The sequence below is a fragment of the Quercus lobata genome, chromosome 2 (genome assembly GCF_001633185.2).
Source record: "Quercus lobata isolate SW786 chromosome 2, ValleyOak3.0 Primary Assembly, whole genome shotgun sequence".
Taxonomy (NCBI): domain Eukaryota; kingdom Viridiplantae; phylum Streptophyta; class Magnoliopsida; order Fagales; family Fagaceae; genus Quercus; species Quercus lobata.
The window spans coordinates 6,601,520-6,611,392 of NC_044905.1; the positions used below are offsets into that span (position 1 = coordinate 6,601,520).

The 9,873-nt window shown below is 34.0% G+C and overlaps 1 pseudogene; it reads left to right on the top strand.

The window, feature by feature from the left end:
* Positions 1 to 2,579: 2,579 nt before the first annotated feature.
* LOC115958151 lies at positions 2,580 to 7,154 on the top strand (annotated as a pseudogene).
* The last annotated feature ends 2,719 nt before the right edge of the window (positions 7,155 to 9,873 follow it).

Consider the following 9,873-nt stretch of genomic DNA (forward strand, 5'->3'; position numbering starts at 1 on the left):
CTATGTTTATAAAAATAGTCCGGCTTAATAATACTGAATCGAACGAATGATACTTAGGACCGAAACTCCCATCAGGCGGGGAAAGGAAGGACATTATGATGAGCTTACCGAGTCGGCCTGGCACAATACCGCCGACCTCAGAGTACAATACTTGGGGCCCTAATCCTTCATCAAAGATAAGGGCGTTATTACGAATTTGCAAGTGCTATTCGGCACAATAATGTAGCATTTGAATCAATGACACCTAAGGCCAAAATGCTTGCTAAGAAAAAGATATCCCCATAACTTTAATAGAGTTGGTTGGCACAACAATGCCGACCTGTAAAAAACGATACTTACTTCGAAACTAGCCGAGATGACAGCTAAATGCTCGATGCAGTGTAGGAAGTAACCATCCGAGGACGTATCACCTGCAAAATGAACAGCCCCCCTAGGCTACTGAATAATGGCGTGTTTCACCATCTTCTTAACACTCCTATTGACATTGACCTTTTACAGCATTTGAGCCGAGGATTGAATAACCTAGAATTGCTATTAAGTAGTCAACCTTACAAAACTCAATCTTTTCCTCATCCAAGTAGTTGGTTTCCCCATAGACTTGAGTCCGAGGACCATGCAATGCTTTGGTTCTGTCCAAAACCTAGTTTTCCTCATCCAAGTAGTTGGTTTCCCCATAGGCTTGAGTCCGAGGACCATACAATGCCTTGGTTCTGTCCAAAACCTAGTTTTCCTCATCCAAGTAGTTGGTTTCCCCATAGGCTTGTGTCCGAGGACCATGCAATGCCTTGATTCTGTCCAAAACCTAGTTTTCCTCATTCAAGTAGTTGGTTTCCCCATAGGCTTGAGTCCGAGGACCATGCAATGCCTTGATTCTGTCCAAAACCTAGTTTTTGACGTGGGACCTTGGCTTTAGGGGAGTTCAGCCAAGCCCTTAGAGTTATCTAAGCAATTGACGCTAGCAAACGTAGCCCCTAGTTAAGAATCATAGCCCCTAGCGGAACTTTACACTAGAACTCTATAACCAACGGTTAGAAATGGCAACGGAACTCTCTCAACCTACCGTCTATGCCAACACACAAGCCTTCCCCACAGACAGTGCCAATTGTAAGGACACGATTTCGTAACGGACCGTAACAGTTTGGGGTCGCACGTAAAAAGGCCCAAACAATATCATTTGTAAAGCGTGGGTTTGAAAGGCTAGGCCTTGGTCACCAGGCGGCGGGTTTTCCGTGGTGTTCATACACGGTTAAGTTTTCTTCACCCCTGGAGTCTTACTCTTGGAGGTGGGCTGGGAGGCTCTGGTTTTTGGCCATTTTTCCCAGCCCCTTCCCTAGATCACTTACTTTTCCTTTTATACTAGCCTGCGTTCACTGTCCTTCGTCCACGTGTTGGGTTAACCTTTCCAAGACTGATACTTGTCCCATCAGCCCATACTCAAAGTCGTTGGGGGTGGTTATAAAAGTCAAAGAATGCGGCTCTGTCAGGTGCAGAGTATTGAATGGCAGTAAGGGCAGCTTTCCCTTGATATTTTAGATTTTTATTTCAAGCTTAGTTCTATACCATTTTTGTCCCTTTTTCCGGTGGGAATTTGGGTTCTGCCGAGGACTGAACTGTCCTTGGCTGTATCCCAAGGCTATCATGTGCTTTATTTTATCGGGCTTGGGCCATAACCCTCCTCGGTTTGGACCTTTGGATTCTCCACGGGTAGATGGGCCTAGCCCATAAATTACTTGGGCCCCACAGCAATAATTTAAGTAAACTAGACTAGGATTTATTTTATATTATATTATTTTATTAAGTTTGTGGTTTCCAAAAAGCTAGATTAGACTTTGTGGACTATAGCAGTATCATTATCATAACATTAGTGTGAATGGTTTATTACTTAAATTTATTATAATTTGATAAAATAGTTTTTTTTTTTCATTTTTTTATTGTTTGTGTAATTGATAATAGTGGCTTGAAGAATTAAATTAAATTATGGTTATAGACTTATTTATTAGATCGAATTGAGTAATTGAAATTATATAATTTAATTCAGAATTTCAAATTGTGAATAATTTATGGAAAAACCATCTATAATATTCAAGTTTGGTAAAAAGATAAAAATTAGTTCTAAAAAGATATTGTTAAGGAATTTAGTTAAAAAAAATTTATAAATAATTTTAATGCTATGAAAGAATGTAGGACACACATTTGTTGAGTTAATTAAAGTTAAATTGTGAAATAAAGTATTGTTTTAGTCATTCTTATTTTATTTTATTTATTTTTTAACTTAGAGAACTTTATTTTATTTACTATGGCCAGTTTTAGGAAAACTCTGCCACTGACTGCCTTGCCATGTGGGATTGGGTGGGATGGTTTTATATTACACGTGTAAGATAAAACCATCCCTAATCCTATCGTTCTAGAATAACTCATTAAAAATGTATTCTTTTTTTGGTTAATTAACTCATTAAACATGTGTAATGTATTTTTTTTTTTTTTTTTGGTTAATTAACTTTGTTAAATATGTGTGTAAAAGGTTCATTTGATTCAACAAGAGGTATCCTATAGAAAAGTCCCTTAAACCTTAGCCTAAAATGGATTTTCTTCCACCTTCCCTAAGCTCTGCCACTATAGCTGGATTTATTGCCATAATAATTTTCTCTCACTATCTTCTTAAGAGGTCTAGAGTTAGCTTAGCCAAAACAGCACCTAATGCTCCAGGTGCATGGCCTATAATTGGTCACCTCCGTCTGTTACTGGGAACCCAACCTCCCCACATTACTTTGGGAGCCATGGCTGATAAATACGGAGCACTTTTTACTATCAAGCTTGGATCGCACCCTGCTTTGGTGTTGAGCAGTTCGGAGATGGCAAAGGAGTGCTTCACAACTAACGACTTGGCCGTGTCCTCGCGGCCCAGACAAGTAGCCACAAAACACTTGGGCTATAATTATGCTATGTTTGGCTTTGGACCCTATGGTCCCTATTGGCGTGAATTATGTAAAATAACCACTTTAGAGCTACCTTCTAATCGTCGGCTTGAGCAGCTTTCCCACGTTAGAGTCTCCGAAGTTGAGAATGATATAAAAGCTTTATACAAACTTTGGATCAAGAAAAAGAACATGTCAGGCTTGATTTTGGTGGAGTTGAAGCAATGGTTTTGGGATTTGAATCTCAACGTGATTCTTAGGATGATTGCCGGAAAGAGGTGCTTTGGTACTATCGATGGGGTTAATGAAGAAGAGGCTCGGCGTTGCCAGAAGGCCTTGGAGGAGTTCTTTCATCTTATGGGATTGTTTGTGGTGTCCGATGCTATTCCTTTTCTTGGGTGGTTAGATTTGGGTGGACATGAAAAGGCCATGAAGAAAATTGCAAAGGAATTGGATAGTATTCTTGGGGAATGTTTGGAAGAGCACAAGCGAAGGAGAGCTTCGTCTGAGGCAAAAGGGGAGCAAGATTTCATGGACATAATGCTTTCTATCCTTGATGGCAAAGAGCGTGAAGGTTATGATGCTGATACAATCAACAAAGCCACATGTTTGGTACGTTCTCCCTTTTCATTTCTTCATGGAGCTTTGCTTAAGGGGCCATGCTTGAACATGAGTTCGAAGTAAGGCAGCCTTCAAAACAAGGCATGTTTATTATTGCATTTTAAAAAAATGTTTTTAATATTTAAATACTAAAAATTATTGTTAAAATATATATATATATATATATATTTTTTTTGGTAGACAATTTTTTTTAAGAGTATTTGAATTACGTTATTTAAAAAATATTGTTTAAACATTGATTTTAAAAAGCTCTTCATACAGTTATATTTTTGTAAATAAGTTAAAAATTATAGGACCCACTGATTTAACAAATATTAATTAAATCTCTCTCTTTCACATTTTCTCTTCATCTCTCTCTCCAATTCGTCATTCTCTGACTCTCGCAGAGGAACAAAAACTCAAAAACTGTCAAGATCATTGTAGCAAAAGAAAAGAAAAAAGAAAAACAGCCAACCCAAAAAAAAAAACACCAAACCCGTGTGGCTCTCTCTCATTCTCATGTAGGTACTAGTTTTGGTTGAATGATTTGGGTGTAATTTTATGACTTGCAAAATAGGCCTTTGGGAATGGTGGAAAGAAAAGAAAGAAGAAGATGGGAAGAAAATGAAGAAGGAGATGAGAAGAAGACGTGGGAAAAAGAGGAAGAAGATGAAGTGTTTGGAATGTGTGTGGTTGTGGGAATGGGTGGGCCGTGAGCAAAAAATTAAAAACTTAAAAGTATTGTTATTGCTAGAAAAAGTAAAAACTTTACCACTTTTTTCAATATTAAAAAAAAAAGAAATACTTACATACACATTTCAAATATATTTTTTTGCATTATGAGTACTAGAAATATATGTTTTCACAACACTTTTTAAATTATAATTTTCATACTATTTTGAATAATAATATTTGAACATCACTACCAAACAGGCTCCAATCATGCCAAAAATAATAGGAAAAAGTAGATTTTTAAGAATTATTATTATTTTTCATAATTACATTTTAAATACTTTTATATAATTAGATTTTTAAGACTTAAATCAAATCCTATTTTGACCAAATTAAGGGTGGGTAGTCCAATGCTACCCATCCTTATATATGAATGAATGTTGGTTCACACTTCTTCAGGTATATTTCTTACACACAATATCCAATAATTTCACATTTAACTTCCACCTTTTTAAGAATATCATATTCTACTCATGATTTTGATGATGTGTACGTAGTGTATATATTAGAGTGTGAGATACGCAATGCCTTTTCTTTAATGGGTTGAGGAAGATAGAAGATAAAATTACATTATTGGTCTCTGAAGTTTATCTTGTGAGCATAATTGATCTCTTAAATTTTAAGTGAGTTTTATTAATCCCTGAAGTTTAAAAATGAACATTATCGGTCATTCTGTTAACTTTCATTAGCTTTCTTACTTATGTGTATAATGTAACAATAACATGTCAACTTTTAAGTGATGGATCATATTTTTTATTAAAAAAAAATTACACATGGCCACCAACTTACAATCTGAGTTGTCAAAAAAGTTTTAACAAATTAGACTTATTCTAATTCCCAAACAACTCAAATCCCTTTTGCCAGAACCTCAACCACGGCCTCCATTGCAATACCAACAACCAAGCCATAATTGTCGCAGACCTCATTTTGAAATCAAAATCTCACTCTAGTCTCTAGAAGGGGGCAACAAATATTGACAAATCTCAAACGTGTCAAGAAGAAAATTCTATTTAGGTGTTGACTCCAAATCTTAAATGTGTCTAGAAGAAAATTGCTTTGCTTATTTGTTTTATTTATTTTTACCAGCTATTTGTAAAGATCTAGTTAGACTCTTTCGATTATGCATGCCTATGGAATCTAGAAACATTTTAAGCTTTTGTTTTTTCTCTTCATTTGAATGATTAGTGCTTAGTTTATATAAAAAACATTGGTTATTACATATGTGTAAGTTATGGATATTAATATTTGTTATAGTTCTCATCCAAAAAAAGAAAAAGAAAATTGTTACCACTAAAAATCATAACTCTTTTTTTTTTTAATTTATTTTTTATACAAATTAGAAATTCCACTTTAACCTAACTTAAGTGTATATGTGTGAATTTTTCTTCTTAAAACTTGAAGTTCGGCCCTTGCCTCCTTACCCCACAAGAATTTTATACTTGTGGAGTAACCATTACACTAAATGTGTGCAGTAGTGCATTCTTAACTTTTAAGTGTTTTTGATTATCTATGAGATCTTGTAGTTATGATCAACCTTACAGTGTCTATTTTTAAAAATATTCTTTTTTATTTTAGTTATATTTTTGGTGATTTTGATAGTTGTTATTAGTTTGTATAGCTTAAAATAAATATAAATTATGATTAATAAAATTGATTTAAATATATAGTAATTAAATTTCAAATATTGATCATATCTATAATTTATAATCTATAATATTCATATAAACTTGATGACATTAAACTTTTAGTTAATCTCATAATATTGTGTCATGTAAGCTTTGAGATCTCATAAATTTTTACACGTCATTATTCTCATACATAGTATATCATATGTTCTTTAAATAGTAAAATATATATTTGCATACACAAACATAATTTTAATAAATGTCTATAAATAATTATTATATTTATAAAATTTCATAATATATTTTAAAAATTGTATTATATTAATTTTTCTTGTGCATTGCACGAGTCACTAACAAGTGATAGCATAATTTCTCAAAAATTGTTTTGTTGTATAGTAATTAGTACGTACTATTGTGTATCCACTTCCTAATTGCATGGGTCCTTGCTTCATAGCAATCATGATCTCACAAGTTAAGCTAAAAAAACACAAGATTGTTTGGTGTCATGTGTCCATGTATGCATCCTTGCTTCATAGCTTCATGATCTCAGAAGTTAAGCTATAAAATACAAGATGCCACGATTGTTTGCTTCAGAGCCTCATTCTAACCCCAAAAATAAACCAAAATGTACCTTGCAGATTATGATTGCAGGAGGCAGTGACACTACCACAATTACCCTAACTTGGGCAATAGCGCTACTACTACACAACCGCCATGTGTTGAAAATTGCACAAGATGAGCTTGATGTCCAAGTGGGAAAGGAAAGAATTGTAAACGAATCAGACCTTAGTAAGCTAGTCTATCTCCAAGCCATAGTTAAAGAGACATTACATTACGTTTGTATCCCGCAGGTCGATTATCAGCACCACGTGTATTTTCTGAGAATTGCATTATAGGTGGATACCATGTTCCAAAAGGAACTCGATTAATCACAAACCTTTGGAAAATCCAAACAGATCCACGCATATGGCTAGACCCATTAGAGTTCAAGCCCGAAAGATTTCTCACCACCCACAAGAATGTTGATGTTAGGAGTCAAAATTTTGAATTGCTCCCATTTGGAAGTGGCAGAAAAGCATGCCCTGGAATATCTTTTGCCCTTCAAATGGTTCCCTTAGCACTGGCTAGTTTTCTACGCGTGATATGATATCTCAATGCCCTCGGATGCAAAGGTTGATATGACCGAGACAATTGGACTCACAAACCACAAAGCCACCCCACTTGAAGTTCTCATCAAACCTCGCCTACACCTTCCAAGCTTTATGGATTAAAGATTGTCTAGTAGAATTCATGTGTAGCCGTACATGTATGTCTATGTGTTTGTTTGGCAAAGATTATTTTTGCCAACTTATTTTACTATTTAACTTATTTCTGCTATAATTTATGGGTCTCACTGTACTTTTTGGTACTATTTTTTAGTCCATTGTACTATTTCAACAATTTTTTTTTTAATTTCAGTATAATAAGTAGATCCTAAACGGACCGTAAGAAATGTGGTTAGATCAAAATTTGACCTGATTTGTCTGTACTTTGTTGGTAGGTGTGCCAAATTGTAGGACACTATGAGTTTATTGTTGTAAATGGAAATAACAATACCTAATTGGAGAATATGGTTATTTCTCCACCTTCATTATGTTCGGTTAGCTTTTCTTGCTAAAACATGTGCTATGGCATTACTGATAAGTTTAATGTTGTTGAGTGAAAATAACCTAAACCCAAATAAGAGAAATTTGCAATCATTGATCATTTTTTTTAGATATGATGGGCTAAGATTTTAATGGAGAGTGTAATTATGAAATAGACTTTACGTTCAATTTAAAAATATATCTGAGAAAAATGATGAGTAAAATTGTGAAGTTTCAAAAACTTATATGACATAATATTACGAGAATAAATAAAAATAAAAATAATTGATTTATATATTATGTATTTGATTCACAACTTCCATGGTGAACATCACCTTTTGATGAAGATGTCGGCCTAGAAGCACTTGCACCTACTACTACTATGTATATATGTTTTTGCACAGTCTATTCCAAGTCTCCAACTATATAGATGGGGTGATTGGGATTTACCAATCAAGCATATGGTGAATCAGTGAAGAAAGAAAAATAAATAAATAAATAACGGGGAAAGAGATTGAAGAGAACCGGTGAAAAAGGAAGAAGAGAGTGGAAAGGGAGATAGAGATTGAGAATCGTTGGGATATAGAGATAGTGAAGAAAAAGGGAAGTGATAAAATTGAAGGGGGTGATGGTCTGTTGAACGTGTGATGGGGATAAAGTGAGGAAAAATAGATAGGGAAGTGGGTTGTATTGAATGGTGGGAAATAAAGTGGGGGAAAAATAATTAAAAACAAAAAAGAGTAGAAGGAAAAGTATGTCAATTATAATGTATGTAATGGATATTTATAAAAACAATTTTTTATTTTTGGGAGTTTATGTAATGAATGTCAATTATAATGAATTTTTATTTTTATTTGTAAAATATATTTAAAAAAAATTAATTCTTTTTGTTACTATCACTAAAAAAAACTGGCCTCTTGCGACAGGCCAAAACTGCCGCAAAAGGGCTGCTAAAGGTCCATTTGGCCTATTGTGGCAGTTCTGCCCGCCAGCCTTGCGGTGCCACAATAGCTCTATTGCAGCGGTAACAAAAAACGCCGCAATAGATCACTCATTTAGCAGCGGGTATTGAGCACCACTATAGGGTTTATTAAACAATAAACTCTACACACCTTTTAGCGACGGTTACACCCGCCGCTATATGTGTGAGGCTTTAGCTGCTAACGGACTATAAATGCCGCTATAGATCTTCAATTATTTCATAATTATAGTCTTTCAACGGTGGTTTTTGCCCACCACTATAGTTTTTTTTTTTTTTTTTTTTTCGAGTTCTAAAATCACATTTCTATTACAAAAAACCTGTAATAATTTTACCTCCACTACCACAAATTTAACCAGAAAACACCACCTCAAAACTAACACTATATTAATTTGGTGGGAAGGAAATAGGGATGAAATAAAAATATACAATGGAAGGAATGACCAAAATGAATATTGCTTTGATGGAGGCAAAGCCTACCATTATATTCCAATAACTTTTTTTTCCAACTCCATTGACTCACTTTTGTCATCAATTATGGAAGAAAGAATAGAAAGAGAAAAGACAGCCCAAAATATCACCATACAACTCATTATAGTATTCTTCAATCACAAAGCCATAGTAGAAAAGAACGTCATCAGTTGTGCCTTTTAAGTTAAACAGACATCATTATAGTAATCTATATGATGCCTGATAAGCATGAAAGCAATCCTCTAAATACCCCAGTAATTTCAATAATCATACAATACCATATCTATTTCTCTTTAAAAATATAAATGAAATGGAATAAAAAAAAACATAAATCATTCTCATAGATTTTTTTTTTTTTTTAAATAAATCATAAATCATTCTCATAGATCTTATGAACCGATCAATGCAATATCGAAAATGGGTCCCTTGCATAAAAATGAATCATGTAAACTAATCTAAAAATACATGTTATTACAGTATTAGTGCCACAGTACATAAAACGCAAGACTTATCTAGGATCTACTAACTTTTAGCCTTTAGGATCTACTAACTTTCTCATAAAGCCACAGTATGAGAAAGCAATATATTTTTGAAATATCACAATTGTACTAACTTTTAGCCTTTTAGATCAAGCAGAAAATACAAATTTCCAAGTTGGCATCCCATAAAGTAGACACATCTTGATTCTCAAAAAAAAAAAAAAAAAAAAGTAGACACATCTTTTGCTCTCCTCAACACGATGCCCTGACTCCTTATTAAACTAAAAGGCAACAACAAAAAATACCATTTCCTTAATCTATATATTTTCCCACTTTAAACTACTACAGCAACCAACAAAGAAAAAACCCACATAAGAGATTTTATCATTTTTTATATTAGTACCATTTCTGGGGTTATATCTTTTGCAACAGCTCCAGGACTTACCA